The sequence below is a fragment of the Rhinatrema bivittatum genome, chromosome 3 (genome assembly GCF_901001135.1).
Source record: "Rhinatrema bivittatum chromosome 3, aRhiBiv1.1, whole genome shotgun sequence".
NCBI lineage: Eukaryota > Metazoa > Chordata > Amphibia > Gymnophiona > Rhinatrematidae > Rhinatrema > Rhinatrema bivittatum.
Window position 1 is genome coordinate 343,927,525 of NC_042617.1, and position 17,366 is coordinate 343,944,890.

Genomic DNA, 17,366 nt, shown 5'->3' on the forward strand with positions numbered 1-17,366 from the left:
AGTCTACCCCTTTTCATCTCATTGAAAAAGGCTCAACTCCTATACATTTAAATCTTTGAGATATATGAATGTCTCTATCATATCTCCGTCCTGGCTCGCCTTTAAGTCTATCCCAATATGCTTTAGAATGAAGACCACTGACTATTTTAGTGGTCTTCCATTTGAAGGCACGGTCTCCAGAATTGTACACAGTATTCCAAGTGCAGTCTCACAAGGGATCTATACAGGGGCAATATCACCTCCCTTTTCCTGCTGAACATTCTTCTGCCTATGCAGCCAAGCAGTTTTTAAAAGAAACAGTACAAGGACTGATTCCCTCGACACACCACTAGTAACACCCTCTTGGAGTAAACTCTATTTACTGCTACCCTTTGTCGCTTCCCACTCAACCAGTTTCTAACCGAGTCAGTCACTTTTTGACCCATACCAAGGGCAGTCAGTTTATTTATGTTATCTGAGTAGAATTGTATCAAAGGCCTTACTAAAATCAAATTATACTGCATCTGATGCTCTCTCTTAATCCAACTCTCTGGTCACCTAGTCAAAGAATTTGATCGGATTCATCTGTTAAGATCATGCTGGCTGCTTTGGAGCCTCTAATCCACTGGATTCCAGAAACTGCTCTATCCTCTGGTTTTGCAGTGATTCCATTAATTTACTCACCACAGACTAACCAGGCTGTAGTTCTCAGCCTCCTCCTTTCTTCCACGTTTGCAGTGAAACTGCATCTACCTGTTTCCAGTCCTCTGGAACTACTCCGGATAAAGAAGCATTGGCTTGATCAGCCAGCAGCAGTGCTGCCAGAACGCCTCCTACGTTCCCTCTAAAGCTCTCTGATGTATCCCATCCAGCCCCGTCAATGTATCTACTTTTAGTTTAACTAGCTCTTCATGATCACAGTCTTCTGAAAATCATTTCAGATTTACCTCTCCTCCAATCCTATGTGGGTCCATTTTCTGTGATTCCCCACTCCTGGCCCTTCCTCGGTGAATATCTTTTAAGAAACTCTGCTTTGTCCTCCCTACTATTCTCTGCTCTCTCTCATAAACTGATGCCCAAACTGGACCACTTTCTTTGCCAGGGGTTAGGAGGTGGATCGGAAGGGGAGGGGGATCATCTAACAGATCTGCTAGTTTAACTTTCTCTTCCTGGCTGTCAGAACTTGCTAGGAATCAGTGAAAGCTCTCCTCATACTAAGCCCCTTTCTCTTTCCCAGTGTCATCCCCTACCCCCACCTCTCCATCCTTTCTTCCTCCTCCTCCCTTCCCCAGAGTGCCTGCTGTGCAGAGCTAAGCCTGGAACAAAGCTACACTAATTATTCTCCCTTTATTTGCCTGCTTGAATGGACCTAAATACTAGAGTGATTAATTAGCACAAGGCTGCCAGGGGCAGGATGTCACACCCTTCCTTGATTCAAAGTGTCTGCAAGGTTGTGCTCCAGTGTTAACAACAGCATCTCTTTAATTTTCTCCATGAAGGAAAGTTTAACCAGTACAATTAATCTGTGCTCGGCTAGTTTGCAAAGAACTATTCTAACATGTAGAATGATATTAGTGCTAGAAATACAGCTTTTCTATTCTTTTGCCCCCTAGGGGTAAAGTAAAAGTTTTTGGCAACTTGGTTATTGGAATATTGTTTTTTTTTTCTCCAATAATTGTTTCAAATTAGCTTAATTACTTTTGTGTGATTCATGGTAAAAAAAAAAAAAAAAAAACCTATCATAAAGTAGTTAGCAATTATGAACCATAATTACTTAAAATGAGATAGAGATGAATGGCTGGATATGACAGCCTTGAGATGGAGAAAGACAGATAGACAATGTCATTATCATTTTTTGATCTTTTAAATTTAGGCCTATAATATAATAACTTGCAAAGATGTAAATCGTGAGCACCATTTCAAAATCCTTTAGCTGCTAAGACAAAGGAAAGGGGAAATAAAGTTCAGAGAAATGGAAACGACATTGTACAAAATACAACCGGATGGCAGCTCCCATGTCTACCCTCCTTTGGGTTTCTCGCTTTCTTTCTTTGAGCTCCCAGTGGGTACTTTTGTGATTTAGCAATTAACGCTTTTCGGTTAATTTTAATGTAATGAATTTTCAGAGCAACTGTCTTCTTGAATGACATTTTCCAACCCTGTTTTTCAAACCTGAAATATGCCTACCAACTGGATTATGAAATAAAATGATCACCGTAAGTCAGTCACTGCATTGCAAAAGTTACATGGCCTTACAAGAATTGAACCTCTCCAAATGGTCGAGAAGGGGGTAAGTGGCATCTTTCATTCAATTTCAGCTATTGTCTTAATTTTTCTCAGTTGACATTTTTCAAATTCTTTTTTTGCTTGTTTATATATTGTTCCTGTCTCTTCATGTCCCTATTTCATATTCAGGTTCAAAAGCCTGTATCGGCATGATAAGCCATGCATGTTTTGCCAAAATAATGCGTAGGGTGATTAAAAAATAAAAGAGAAAAAAATAAAATATATAAGACTATAAGAGTACAGAAAGGACACTAATACACTAATTCTTACTAGCCCAGGTCAATACAGTAAAGTGCGGCCGCGGTTACCCTGCTTCTAACCCGCTTTCTACTCACTTTTCGGCCGCGTTAGTCCAACCCACAATACACTATCCCCTTTAACCCATTCTTACCGCCTCTTTAAATCACCAGGTAACCCCTTCCGCCTACGGCATGTATATTAGATGTAAACGATCAAATTAGCTATTCCCTCCCATACAGTAACACGCGCCCCGACTATCGCTTTTTTAACCTGCAGTTTTGCCGCGCGTTTAACCTGCTAACTTACCAACTACCCTTACCCCTGCCCTGGCTGCATCCATGGGTGCTGGTCTCCGGGGCAGCCCCAGTCCTCTCTCCCCTCCTCCCGAAGCAACGAAAGCGGAAAAAAAGCGAAAGAGCGAAAAAAGAAAAAAAAAGTAGCAACGGAATGACTTACTTTTCCTGCAGCCCTCCTCCGGAGACGGACATCGGCGGAGACGGACCGCGGCTCCCCTGCCTCCCGGAGGCAGCTGCCGGCGAAGATGGATGCCTGCACGGGCGAAAGCGGCCCCTGTGCGTGCAATTGGGCTGCTCAAGGCGTGACGTCACGATGTTTGGCGTCACGGCATGTGACGTCACGTCTTGAGCGGCCAAATTGCACGCACAGGGGCCGCTTTCGCTCGTGTAGGCATCCATCTTCGCTGCCGGCAGCTGCCTCCGGGAGGCAGGGGAGCCGCGGTCCGTCTCCGGAGGAGGGCTGCAAGAAAAGTAAGTCGCTTCATTGCTTTACACTTTACATGTCGTTTCACCAGTCATCTCTTCCCCCCTCCCTGTGCCTTGCTTCGGGAGGAGGGGAGAGAGGACTGGCAATCCCGAGCGTAGGAGAACCGTCCACTTCCTGGTACCTGTCATTTCAAATGTCATTTGAAATGACATTTGAAATGACAGATACCAGCGTGTCCATAAAGCGTTAGGCCAGCGCACCCAGGAATCTGTATAGCGCTCTATACAGTAAAATGGGTTGCGCGGGCCTAACACTTCACGGACGCTTCTTGGATGCGGCTTGCATTTGCAAGCTATTTACATACAGTATCGAGCGGTAGGTGAGCCGGACTGTGCGTGCGGCAACCGCGGGTGCGCCCGGCACTAACGCCCCAGATAGTAGGCAAGAACCTGGCAGAAATCCTGATGGTATGCCAATCTTCTCGAAATTACATATCTTCCAGCCAAGAGCTAATAAAGCTTATCACTAAGTTTCCCCAACTTAGAGATCTTTATTCATTCACTGGCTGGATTGCAAAATTAGTCAGATAAACTTATCCAACTGATTTTGGAGGGATATTCAGTGGTGCAACTGCACTATTGATAAGAGAAATTTCAATTCATGTTTTTTCTTTTAGAAACTAAAAATGTTTTATGACCCAAATTAGACAGTCTTCACAAAAGCCATTGGTACATAATCATAAACTGATTTCACAAAAACTGTTCATATTGCTAAACTAGTTATACCTTAAATGCATCAATATTCCAGATGAAATAAGCATTTTTCATAGAAAAGGAAATTTGGGAACATGAGGTCATGCTATGAGACCCAGAGGGGAATAGGCCCAAAATATGTCTTCACTGGGGCGGATTGTAGAAAAATATCAGCCCGCGGGATTTTTATCCATACTGGGCCATGGGTATAGAATTGTGTGCACACACAAAAAAATTATATATATTTATACACACACACAAATACATTTCTTGACCATTTAAGTATAACAAAATGATTGAATAAAAGAGAAAAATATAGAAAGTTCCAGCATTGTAATATATGCAAATTGTAAATACTTAATATATCATTTAAAAAAATATTTCAGTAAGCACTTTCAATCAACAAGAAACCTACAAGTTTGAGTACAATTTCTATTTTCACTGGAAGAGCAGGTGGCAATATAACACTGCAGGGTTGCTCAGTCATTGGCAGCTTGAGTTGACAGGCTTAATCCTAGACTTAGAAAAAGCTGCTGAACTAGGACATTTCCCCTTATCATTCACCGTGGAAAATAAAATTTTCAAATGCTGATGTCACCTTAGTAACAGTGATAACACCTTTACCAGGAACATGGTATAATCCAAAATCCTGCAAAAGAAGTACTCCTGCCATACAATAATGTACTAACTGCCAGACTCAAACAGTAATAGCCCTACCTTTAAAAAGGCAAAACGGGAAATTTAACATCAGGCCCTAAAACACCAATACACCTCCTATTGGGAAAACAGAACAAACCAGTTGTTATAGATCCATACACAGAAAATACATGTTAGCAGAGTACCTCACCTTGGTCACACATGCAGAATACAAATAGACTCTTGTCAAATACAGAATAAAGAGACCATAAACTATAAATGGAAATATGCAGACAAAAACTGAATTAGAAACTGCCAGATTCAGTATGCAGGGCAATAATAGAAAAACAGAAAAACTACCATACCCCATAAAATATCAAACAAAATCAAGAATACATATAAAAAAAAAAAATCAACCATACTAATAAAAAGAATATATATATTTCAAAATAGCTGGCAATTAGAACATCCAATAATTTTAAAAGCTCATTAAAATGTTTACAGATTTACCAAACATAAGAAAATATTTCATAACATTAGACATCAAATACTACCCGATAATTGAAACTAATAGGGATGAAAAAAAATCCTTTGAACCTGGAAACTTTTTGATTTTCAGTCACCCTAAAATTATCGTAGATTACTAGGGGAGGAGGAGAGTGAACAAACTATCTTCTCTCACACACACAGTTTCATTCTCTGAAACACAATCAAACATATTCACTTTCAAACTCTGACACGCTCAAGATCGCTCCCCCTTATAAACACACAGGCTCTCTCTCTCTCATATATACACATACACACATTCATACACTGGCTCTCTCCCCCTCCCACACATATACACACACACACACACACACACTCTCTGGCTCTCTCTCCCTCATACATACACACACACACACACACACACTCACTGGCTCTCTCCCCCTCATATATATATACTCACACATACACATTCATTGGCTCTTTCCCCCTCATATTCACATACATACACACACACACAGCGTTCAGTGTTATGTAGGGTCCTTCCCTACACGCACCATGCATAAAAATGTCAGAACACGACCATGAGAGTTGTTACAGCCACTTCCGGCTACTTGGAACCCTGGACCCATGTGGCCACTGATTTTGTTTGTGATCTTCCCCTCTCAATTGGCAATACCACGATATGGGTAGTTGTGGACAGGTTCTCTAAGATGGCACATTTTATTCCTTTTCCTGGACTCCCCTCTGTGCCTGAACTAAATTCTTTGTACAACACATCTTTTGCCTGCATGGGCTTCCCCTTTATATCCTCTCAGACTGAAGAGTTTAGTTCACCGCCCAAAACTGGAAAAGCCTGTGCCAAAAATTTGGAATCACGTTGAACTTCACCTCCATATATCACCCTCAGAGCAACGGAGAAACTGAATGGGTGAATCAAAGTCTTAAGGCCTTCCTACGGGCTTCCATAAACCTACATTAAGATAACTGGGCCTCTCTCCCCCTCATATATATACACACACATATTCACATTTACTGGCGCTTTCCCCTCATATTCACATACATACACGCACACACACACACACTCACTGGCTCTCTCCCCCTCATATATATATACACACACATGTACATTCACTGGCTCTTTCCCCCTCATATTCACATACATACACACACACACACACAAACTCACTGTCTCTCTCCCCCTCATATAAACACACACACACACACACACACACACACACACACACTCTATCTCTCACTTGCTCTCTCCCCCTAATAAACATTCTCATATTCACTGGTTCTCTCACAACCCAAGTCTCCTCTTCTGCAGGCCATGCCCGGCTCCTGCCTAATTGTAGACCTGTCTGAAACTAGTGGTTCTACAGTTAAGGCAGGGGCCAAAACCTTAAGGCAACACAGACAGAAAGTATTCTCAGTTCTTGCAGCCTGCAAACAAACCCGTGGTGGCTTTTCCCTCTAGTGAGCTGGACTGTGGCATGACTGGAGAGCTAGAGTCGGACCCCACATTGGTGCGGCTCTAATGCAGGACCAGCCCACCATCTTCCCAGCTATTTTTGGTCGTGGCCCACACCTTGACTGAGGGCGGGTTGACAACCAAAGAACGTGGGGAGATGGAAGGCTGGGCCTGCACTATAGTCACGCAACTGCAGGGTTTAGTACTCCAGCAGCAACACCTGTTTAGGTTTTGTTTATAATAAGCAAACTATGATTACAGCAATTTTACTCGGTTGCACTCGCAGATGGAAAACATTTTTATTGGTTTTGCTGCAGTGTGGGACCAACACAACAACATTATATGAGTTGTGGAGCGGGCTTCCCTAGTGCCAGGCCAGTCACCAGCTTTTGGAGGTAAGCAGCACAACAGGATAAAAAAGTGCTGAAGGCCTGAAGCATTGAGGTCACTGCCAGTTTTTTGCTTTGTCATGGCTCTGCAAAGGCAGTGTAGCTATGCTGTGGCTGCTCATTACTACAGGAACACAGTCACAATGCAAGCAGGAGCTGGGGGAGATCAGGTAACCAGCTAGAAAGGTCTACCAGGGGATGCCCGATCCTCTGATAGGCCAATCTGCCCCTGGTCTTCACAGAAAGGGTGTTGGAGGCAAGGAACAGCCTCCTAGTGGAAACAAAGGGGCCAAGGCAATACAGTGTGCTCAGCTGAGCACAATGTTTAACCCACAGTTGGACCCAGGCTGTGTAGGCTCTACCTTATCCCCTTATGAAATTAGGGGATTAGCGCCTACACAACGTATGTCCAATGTGCGGTAGGGGTGTGCATTCGGATTGACCGCATTAGTAAAACGCAACTCATATTTTTTTTTTACTTAAAAAATTGATTCGACATAAACGATCAGATTTCCCACATATCGAACATAGATATGTTCGATATGTGGGAAATCGCGATTGTTGAGCCAAAATAAAAATATAAACCCCCTCACCCTCCTTAATCCCCCCCCCCGACTTACCACAACTCCCTGGTGATGGAGCGAGGAGTGAGGACGCCATTTCTGCAATCCTTGGCGAGAAGCATGTGACGTCGGCGGCACGTCGAGTGATGCCGGCGTCACGTGATTCCCGGCAAGTTCGCGCCGGACGGCTCGTTCGGCCCAAAAAGAACTTTTGGCCAGCTTGAGGGGGTCAGGAGGCCCCCCCAAGCTGGCCAAAAGTTCTTTTTGGGCCGAACGAGCCGTCCGGCGCGAACGAGCCGGGAATCACGTGACGCCGACGTCACGTGATTCCCGGCAAGTTCGCGCCGGACGGCTCGTTCGGCCCAAAAAGAACTTTTGGCCAGCTTGGGGGGGCCTCCTGACCCCCTCAAGCTGGCCAAAAGTTCTTTTTGGGCCGAACGAGCCGTCCGGCGCGAACTTGCCGGGAATCACGTGACGTCGCATCTGAGTGACGCGGCGCCACGTGATTCCCGGCTCGTTCGCGCCGGACGGCTCGTTCGGCCCAAAAAGAACTTTTGGCCAGCTTGGGGGGTCAGGAGGCCCCCCCAAGCTGGCCAAAAGTTCTTTTTGGGCCGAACGAGCCATCCGGCGCGAACGAGCCGGGAATCACGTGACGCCGCGTCACTCGACGTGCCACCGACGTCACATGCTTCTCGCCAAGGATTGCAGAAATGACGTCCTCACTCCTCGCTCGATCACCAGGGAGTTGTGGTAAGTCTGGGGGGGGGATTAAGGAGGGTGAGGGGGTTTAAATTTTTTTTTTGCACATATGTACATATACCCAACTCATTGGATTTTTTTTATGTCCATATTGGCCGCAAGTGGGACCCCCTTTCGGACATAAAAAATATGAACATAAAATTTTGCTCTGCACATCCCTAATGTGCGGTGAAACTAATAGTGCTCATCACATGCAAATGCATGTTGATGAGGCTATTAGTTAATCACCTGAAATGCAAAAAAAAAAGTGTATCTAAAATGCACATTTTTATGCTCAAAAATTAATGCTTGCCTAGAGCAGGCATTAATTTCTGAGCACGCCCAAAAGTTGTACAGAAAAGCAGAAAATACTGCTTTTCTGTACATCCTCCTACTTAATATCATTGCGATAATAAGTAGGAGGAAGGAAACCTTTTTAAAAGTTTTAAAAAAAAAAGTTTAAAAAATAGTGCCTGCAGACCGGACTCTCAGTTAATAAGGGTCCATTTCCTGAACCATTGGCTGCGCGCCGATTAGGAAAATGGACGCCGATAAATTCAGCATCTGTTTTCCTAACCAGCGGACAGCCTCTGAGAGCCGCCTGCATCGGCCCCCAAAAGAGTAAAAGAACTCAAGAAAACCTGGAACAGGCACAGAGGATCCTAAGACTCAAAGAAATGTAATGAAAGAATCAACTGTGGACAATGGTATTGCAACAGGAAGTAAACTGAACAGTTTGGACGGGCCTTCTACCATATTGTATGTTTCTATGTTTCAGTGGGTATGGAGCTACAGCTATGGCATGTGAAATGGAAGCTTTACAGTACTCCCAGCACGAACTCAAAATTTAAGTTTACCGAGCACAGAAAACATATTTGCAGGTTATAATTTAGTATGCTGAGGATTTCTTTTGATTTAATAATTTATTTTAGGACTTAGTCCCATAATACTCATCTATTTTAATGTATCATTAATTTTACAAATATTTTGATTACCACTTTTTAAAGTTTAAAACAGTGTCTGATTCTTTTCAACATTTTTGTGAGCGACATAACAGAAGGGCTGTTGGGAAAAGTTTGTCTTTTTTGTCAATGATACCCAAATCTGTAACAGGGGTGGACAGCCAGGAAGGAGTGGAAAACACGAGGAGGGATCTAGTGAATCTCGAGGAATGGTCTAAGGTCTGGCAGATAAAATTCACTGGCAGAGTAATGCATTTAGGATGCATAAATCCAAGGCAAAGGTAGAGCACAAAGGAAGAACGGGATCTGGGAGTAATTGTATCTGATGGATAAAGGGACAGTAAAAGCTAGAAAGATACTTGGCTGCATAGGGAGAGGAATGGTCAGCAGAAAAAAAGGAGGTGATGTTTTTTCTGATGTACTGAAAGAATAAGTTGCTAGATCATGGAAAGATAATCAGCATCACAAAATAAGCTAAGATACAGATATAACATTTATGCCATAACTAAAAAATGTTAATGGAGCAAGCCACCTGGGGGGGGGGGGGGGGGGGGGGGAGGGGAGGAAAGACATAGCAACATAAAAAAGGCAAAAAGAAAAAAAATAGAAATCACTATGCCATACCGAACAATCATAGACATCTAATGTGAATTTAATAATGAACTTATACAGAATTCATCTTCAACTAAACCCAAGTAATATTTTGCAGCATAACTAAACCATCTTGCAAATACCTGGGAAGAGAATATGTGCATCTTCAAATCCAATAAGGGAACAACAAATATCTAAGAATTCCTTTCTTATCAGTCTTGAAAACAAAAATGACCCTCAGGTTTGTCCCTCTAACTTTTCCAATCTGGGAGGACTTTAAAGACTGAGTGTAATGGATATGGGGTATGTGTGTCCTTAGCACTGCGGCGTAGTTGACGTAGCCTCGAGGGTAAGCAGTGGCAAACATGACCTGTAAAGGGACAGTCTGAAGCTTCATGTTTACCAGCTGCCTCCTCTGCAGGTTGAGTCCTTGGATTCTGGCGGCCAGCAAGACTTAGGCGGGTCCCTAGGGCAGAGGTGGTAATTAGAGTCCAGAGATCCACCACAGTCAAACTAGACAGCAGGATTATGGAAGTCAGAGGAGATCCAAGGTCAGGCCTGGCAGTGAGCAAAAGTAGTCAGGTCCAGACAGCAGGCATTTGTGGTCAGGTCCAGGCAGGAGGCAAAGATCCGAAGTGGCAATCTGAAGGAGATGTGGATAATCAGGAAACACTGATGATGAGAACAAGGAAAGCAGGCTGGACAAGCTGGGCTAGAAGGCAAGACAAAGCAAGGCTGGATTGGAAGGCGAGACGAGGTAAGTATGGACTGGAAAACAAAACGAGGCAAGGCTGGACTGGAAGACAAGATGAGGCAAGGCTGAACTGGAAGAAAGACGAGGCACAGGAACACTGGCAACATGCACTGCCTAGGAATGCAGGAAACCCGTTGCTGAGGGGGCCCTTTAATAGGGCAGCAGTGATGTCATCTAAGAGCACCGTGACCTTTTCCCGTCGTGGCATCCTTAAATCCAGTGATGTCGGGCATGCACTCACACATAAAGGGAAGACCCGAGGCAGTAGTCGCAGCAAAGTCCTGCCTCATATGTGAGGTCTGATGGGGTCTCACTGAAGAGAGGAGTCCTGGTGTTTTGTGGCATTGGGGGGTGAGTGCAGTGGTCTGTGGGAACATCCTGCAGGCTGCCAAACGTAACTGCAGCACCCCTCCAAAGCCCTCTCCTCAGTATTTTGGATGGGTTTCCAAGGAAATCTTCTGTGAAAGTCCTGGACTAGTTGGGGGGGCCTGAAGATTAGCAGCTGGTTCCCATGAATTTTCCTCCAGGTCATAGTTTTTCCAGGCAATAAGGGCCTGCAACTGGTTACGAACTCTTCGAGAGTCTAAGATTTCCTGGACTTTGAATTGACTGTCTTCCTCTGCCTTAACTTCAGTGGTCTGTAGGGACTATCTGCCTAGCCAAGGAAGAATGGTAGGTTTCAACAATGAGATGTGCACCCTTAAGGACAGTGGTAGTCCGAGTTTGTAAGCTAAGGGACTCAATTGACTATCTATAGGAAAGGGTCCGATGAACTGTGGAGCAAAATTCATAGAGGGCATCTTGAGTCTCAGCTTTCTGGTACTTAGCCAGACTAAGTCTCCTGGGTACAGCTGAGGTGCCAGATGGCATTTTTTGTAGGCTTGCTTCTTAGAACATTCTGCCCAATTATTGTGGATTGTGTTATGAGCATATTCAGCCCATGGGAAGAGAGAGGCCCAGTTATTTTAATGTAGATTTATGGAAGCCTGTAGGAAGGCCTTAAGACTTTGATTCATCCATTCAGTTTGTCCGTTGCTCTGAGGGTGATATATAGAGGTGAAGTTCAACGTGATTCCAAATTTTTGGCACAGGCCTTTCCAGTATTGGGCGGTGAACTGAACTCTTCAGTCTGAGAGGATGTAAAGGGGAAGCCCATGCAGGCAAAAGATGTGTTGTACAAAGAATTTAGTTCAGGCACAGAGGGGAGTCCAGGAAAGGGAATGAAATGTGCCTGTCCACAACTACCCATATCATGGTATTGCCAATTGAGAGGGGAAGGTCACAAACAAAATCAGTGGCCTTATGGGTCCAGGGTTCCAAGGAGCTGGATGTGGCTGTAACAACTCTCATGGTCGTGTTCTGACATTTTTATGCATGGCGCGTGTAGGGAAGGACCCTACATAACACTGAATGTTGGTCTTTATCTGTGACCACCAATAGTGTTGCATGATTAGTTCCAATGTCCGGGTGTATTTCCTCTCTGCTGTAGAGAATTTCTGAGAGAAATAGGAGAAAGTCATGAGAGTACCCTTAGTGTTATGCTGTAGGAAGACAGCACCTACCCCAAGGTAGAGGCATCTACCTCCAGAATAAAGGGTTGAGATGGATCTGGATGATGTGAACAGGTCTCAAAGGGGAACTTTTTTCTTTAGCTGGTTAAAGGCCTGAATGGCAGCTGAGGTCCAATTCTTAGTGTTGGCATTCTTCCTAGTAAGGGCTGTGAGTAGGGATGCCAGGGTGGAATACCCAGGTATAAATTGTAGTAGTTTGCACAATCCAGAAAACGTTGAATTCTTTTGAGGCCTACCAACCTGGGCCATTCTAAAATGGTTTTTACTTTCTAAGGATCCATTTGAAGGCCCCAACGTGAAATGATGTACCCCCAAAAGGGAGTTCTTCTTGTTTGAAGACACACTTCTCAAGCTTAGCATAGAGATGATACTCACAGAGCCTTTGCAGGACCTGTATCACATGGTTTCAGTGCTCATAAAATGACTTTGAGAAGATCAATATGTCATCTAGGTAAACTACCACAGGGGAATAGAGTAGGTTACTATAAATTGAAAGACTACGAGGCGTTACATAACCAAAAGGGCATTACTAGGTACTCATTAGGGGTGTGCATTCGTATTGAACATAAATGTAAAACGCTACTTATTTTTTTTTTAACTTAAAAAAGTGATAAGACATAAACGATCGGATTTCCAACTTATCCAACATAGCTATGTTGGATAAGTTGGAAATCGCGATTGTTGATCCAAAATAAAAATTTAAACCCCTCACCTTCCTTAATCCCCCCCCAAAGACTTACCACAACTCCCTGGTGATCCAGCGAGGAGTGAGGACGCCATTTCTGAAAGCCTTTCCGAGGAGCACATGACGTCGGCGCCACGTCGGAGTGACGCGGCGTCACGTGATTCCCGCAGGTTCGCGCCGGAACGCTCGTTCGGCCCAAAAGGAACTTTTGGCCAGCTTGGGGGGGTCACCCCCCAAGCTGGCCAAAAGTTCCTTTTGGGCCGAACGAGGATCCCGGAAGCGACCCCGCGGGGAATCACGTGACGTCGGCGCCACGTCGCAGTGACGCGGCGTCACGTGATTCCCCGCGAGTTCCCTCCGGCACCCTCGTTCGGCCCAAAAGGAACTTTTGGCCAGCTTGGGGGTGTCAGGAGGCCCCCCCAAGCTGGCCAAAAGTTCCTTTTGGGCCGAATGAGCGTTCCGGCGCGAATCCGCGGGGAATCACGTGATGCCGCGTCACTCCGACGTGACGCCGACGTCACGTGCTCCTTGCAAAGTTGGTCAGAAATGGCGTCCTGACCCCGCTGGACCACCAGGGAGTTGTGGTAAGTCTTGGGGGGGAGGGATTAAGGAGGATGAGGGGTTTAAGTTTTTATTTGCACATATGGACATATACTCAACTCATTGAATTCTGTTTATGTCCATATTGACCGCAAATGGGACCCCCTTTGGACATATGGACATATGAACTTAAACTTTTGCTCTGCACATCCCTAGTACTCATAATATCCATCGCAGCTGTTAAAGTCGGTCTTCCATTCATTGCCTTCATAGATTTTGATCAAATTGTATGTTCTCCGGAGATCCAAATTAATAAATACTTGAGCACTCCGAGGTGGTCATAAAGTTCAGAGATCAGTGGAAGTGGATATCGATTGTTTTTAATGATAGAGTTGAGACCACGATAATCAATGCACGGATGTAATGAACTGTCCTACTTCCCCACAAAATAGAATCCAGCTTCTGAGGGTGATGATGATGGATGAATAAAGCCTTGATCCAGATTCTCTTGTATGTATTTAGACATTGCCTCTGTTTCTGGAGCGAAGAGAGGATAAACTCGGCCTTGAGGTGGAACCTTGCCTGGGCGAGATCTATGGTACAATTATAGACGTGATAAGATGGTAAGCTGTCCACCTGTTTCTCACTGAAAACATTATCAAATCCCAGATACTATAATGGCAGACCTGGAAGTTCAGAGTTGACAGTCCAGGTGGCAGGTATCACAAGAGAGACACTAAGAACCTCACTTGGCAATTTGCATCATTGTCCCCTTGATGTGGAGCTGGTGCCACAGGAACCACAGCAAGCCCAACATGATTGCATTGAATGCCTTGGGTAATACGAAGAGACTGATTTGTTCTTTTTGGAAGACCCCAGTCTGTAAGGTCAGTGATACTTTAATCTTAGTAATCTGTCCCGGCAAAGGATCTCTGTAAATGGAGGATATCAAAAGTGGGGAATTCAAGGGAACTATATGTATGCTATAGTGTTGGACTAGAGCCTCATGGATAAAGCTACCTCCAGCACCGGTGTCAAGAAGGCAAGAGCATCGAGAAGAACATCTTTGTGAGACAGTCATACTGGGACCATTAATTGAGTAGAAGTGCAAGATGACCTAGGATGGCCTCTTCCACCAGGCCTAGGTCCTTGAGTTTTCCAATGTATTAGGGCAGTGCCATGCAAGATGGCCTGGAGTAGTTCAGTAGAAACATAGGTTGAGAGTCCGATGCTTCTGTCTCTCATCGTCTGAGATTCTGAAACAATCTTCTTGCACTAATGGTGAACCCGACTCTGGAGATGAACAGTTAGTCAGCGGCTTTTGAAAAGTCAGAACAAGGTGGATGGAGCGTCAGGTCAAACTTCTTTCTTTGGCCCATTCCTGGAATTTCAAGTCAATGCATATGGCTACACTGATCAGCCCATCCAAGCTAGGTGGTAGGTCTCAGGCTGCCAGATAGTCCATTATACATTCCAAAAATGATTCTCTGAAAATTTCCATCAGGTTATTGCTACCCCACTGGAGTTCAGAAGCCTAGGTATGAAAGTGCACTGCATATTCCCCCACAGAGCCTTTTCTAATCTGCAGGAGTTCAGAAAACTTGGATATTGTGCAGCTAGGCTTGTCAAAAATTTGTTGATACTCTTGCAAAGAGTGAGTAGATCCCCTATGAGTGAGTCATTTCATTCCCAGAGGGAAGAGGCCCAAGCCAAGGTAGTGCCTCCCAGCAGAGAAAGAATGAAGGTTACTTTGACTTGATCAGTCGGAAATAATGGTGCCTGAAGCTCAAATTGCATCCGACACTTCTGGGACCCCCATCATACCTTGGAGGTGGGGCAAGTGGAGTATGGGTATGCCAAGTCAGAAGAATGGTGCTGGAGTAGACTCCAGAACAGGTTGGGCCACAACGCCCTGAAGATAGCCAGACATGGTATTCAGCTTAACTTCTTGCTGTTGAAGCTGGTATACTAGGCTGGCAAGGGCAAAATTGGGGTGGGCAGGTGAATCTCCTGAGCTCATGGCCTCAACAATCTGTATTGGATAAGGGATGTATGAGCCTTTATCGCTGCGGCGTAGTTTACGCAGCCTTGAGGGCAAGCCCCTGAGGCCTACACTGGCAGCTGGCGAATGTGCCCTGTAATGGGACAGTCTGGAGCGTTCACCTTTATCAGCTGCCTCCTTCGCAGGTTGAGCCTGCAAAGGAGAATTCTGGTGGCCGGCAGGACTTAAGGCAGGTCCCTAGGGCAGAGGAGTGAATTAGAGTCCAGAGACACACCAGAGACAAAGTAGACAGCAGGCTTATGGAAGTCAGAGGAGAGCCAAAGTCAGGACAGGCAGCAAGCAAGAGTAGTCAGGTGCAGTCTAGAGGTCAGGTCCAGGTGGCAGGCATTCATAGTCAGGCCCAGGCAGGAGATCAAGATACAAAGCAGCAATATGAGGGAGATGTGGACATTCAGGAAACATTGATGATGAGAATGAGGAAGGCCTGCTGGATAGACTGGGCTGGAAGGTGAGGTGAGGCAAGTCTGTATGAGGCTGGACTGGAAGGTGAGATGAGGCAAGGCTGGACTGGATGACAAGACGAGGTAAGGCTGAACTGGCGAGACACAGGAATGCTGGCAACATGCACTGCAAGGAATTCTGGAGACCCATTGCTGAGGTAAAGTAGGGGCATCCCAGGGACCCTTTTATAGGGCAGTGATAGTGATATCATCTAAGAGTGCCGTGGGGTAAGTGGAGCGGCCGGCAGGGACATCCTGCAGGCTGCCAAATGTAAGCCCGAGTTATTGCTAGACTAACAAAAGATAACTGGGTTTTCCCCTTCTACTCGTTCTAGTCCTACAGTCCACGTGGGAAATGATAAATAATAAGCTCAAGAGAGAGTCACTTATTTTGTTACGCATCTCTGCTGCATCTGCTGTTACTACGGCCCCTTCAGGCAAATGCAGTGCTGGAGGAACTTGCATGTCCGAGCTCACAGAGGTCTCCAAGTCTGGGGGACTTTCTTCAGGAGCTGAAAAAGCCTCCAGGGCCACTGAAGGGCATTTCTGAGACTTTGGAACTCCCTGCAGCTGAATAAGCAAAGGGTCATTACCCCAGTCAGCAGCAGAGGATGCAATCCGTATTTCCATTTCCCCCTCCAAAATGTGAGGTAAAGGAAAAATCTGGAAAAGGGTTAAGTAGGAATTTTGGGAACCCAGGCTCCAGGCATCCGTTTGGCATCTATTTGGCTCCCCCAAATTTCTGTGTTCATACACAGAACTGAGGATCCCACAACACGTGAAGACAAGGCAGTATGAAATGTAGTGCATGCAGAGGGAGATGTTATAGACAGTAAAAATATATAATATTGTTTTCTAGAAGTGCTATTGTTTTCCTGTCACAAACTTGCCTTAAATGGTGCAGGATGAAGAGAAGGGGGGAAGGCGAAGAGAGTTCATTCCAGTTTATTTCACATGACAAAGCACTGCTATACAAAAGAGAGGTTTTCCCACTTGGAAGTTAAAGTGCTCCGATAGGATATTGTTTTGATATAGTAAGCTGCCATGCTTCACGGTAACCTGCTACATTATAGTCCACCCTTTGTTTCGGAGTGTTTCCAATTTATTTACTGAGCCAGAAATGAATCTTCACAGCCTTCCACAAGACTAATTTACTGCCTTAAGAGAAAGAGGCTGCCGTCCGTGGAGTGTGTCCTCGCCAGCCTTTGAAGGTGCACAGTCCTCATTAAAGGAATGCCCTGAGCGTGGGAGGCAGGGGGAGAGGGGGGCGGGGCACGGCACTGACATCAAGGCCCCTGGCCGTGGCTAACAGAGCTGGCCCCATGTGCGGCTGCTGCTGAGCAGCCGAAAGTAATTTGAGCCGCAACGGCGAGAGCAGAGGTCAATGATTTTATATTAATGGGGATCACGGCCATTCCGAGATGCGGCGTGCTCCAAGATAAAGCGTCGGGGGCGAGGCGGCGAAGAGAGCTCAGCCAGGAAATGAGTCGTGTCGCCG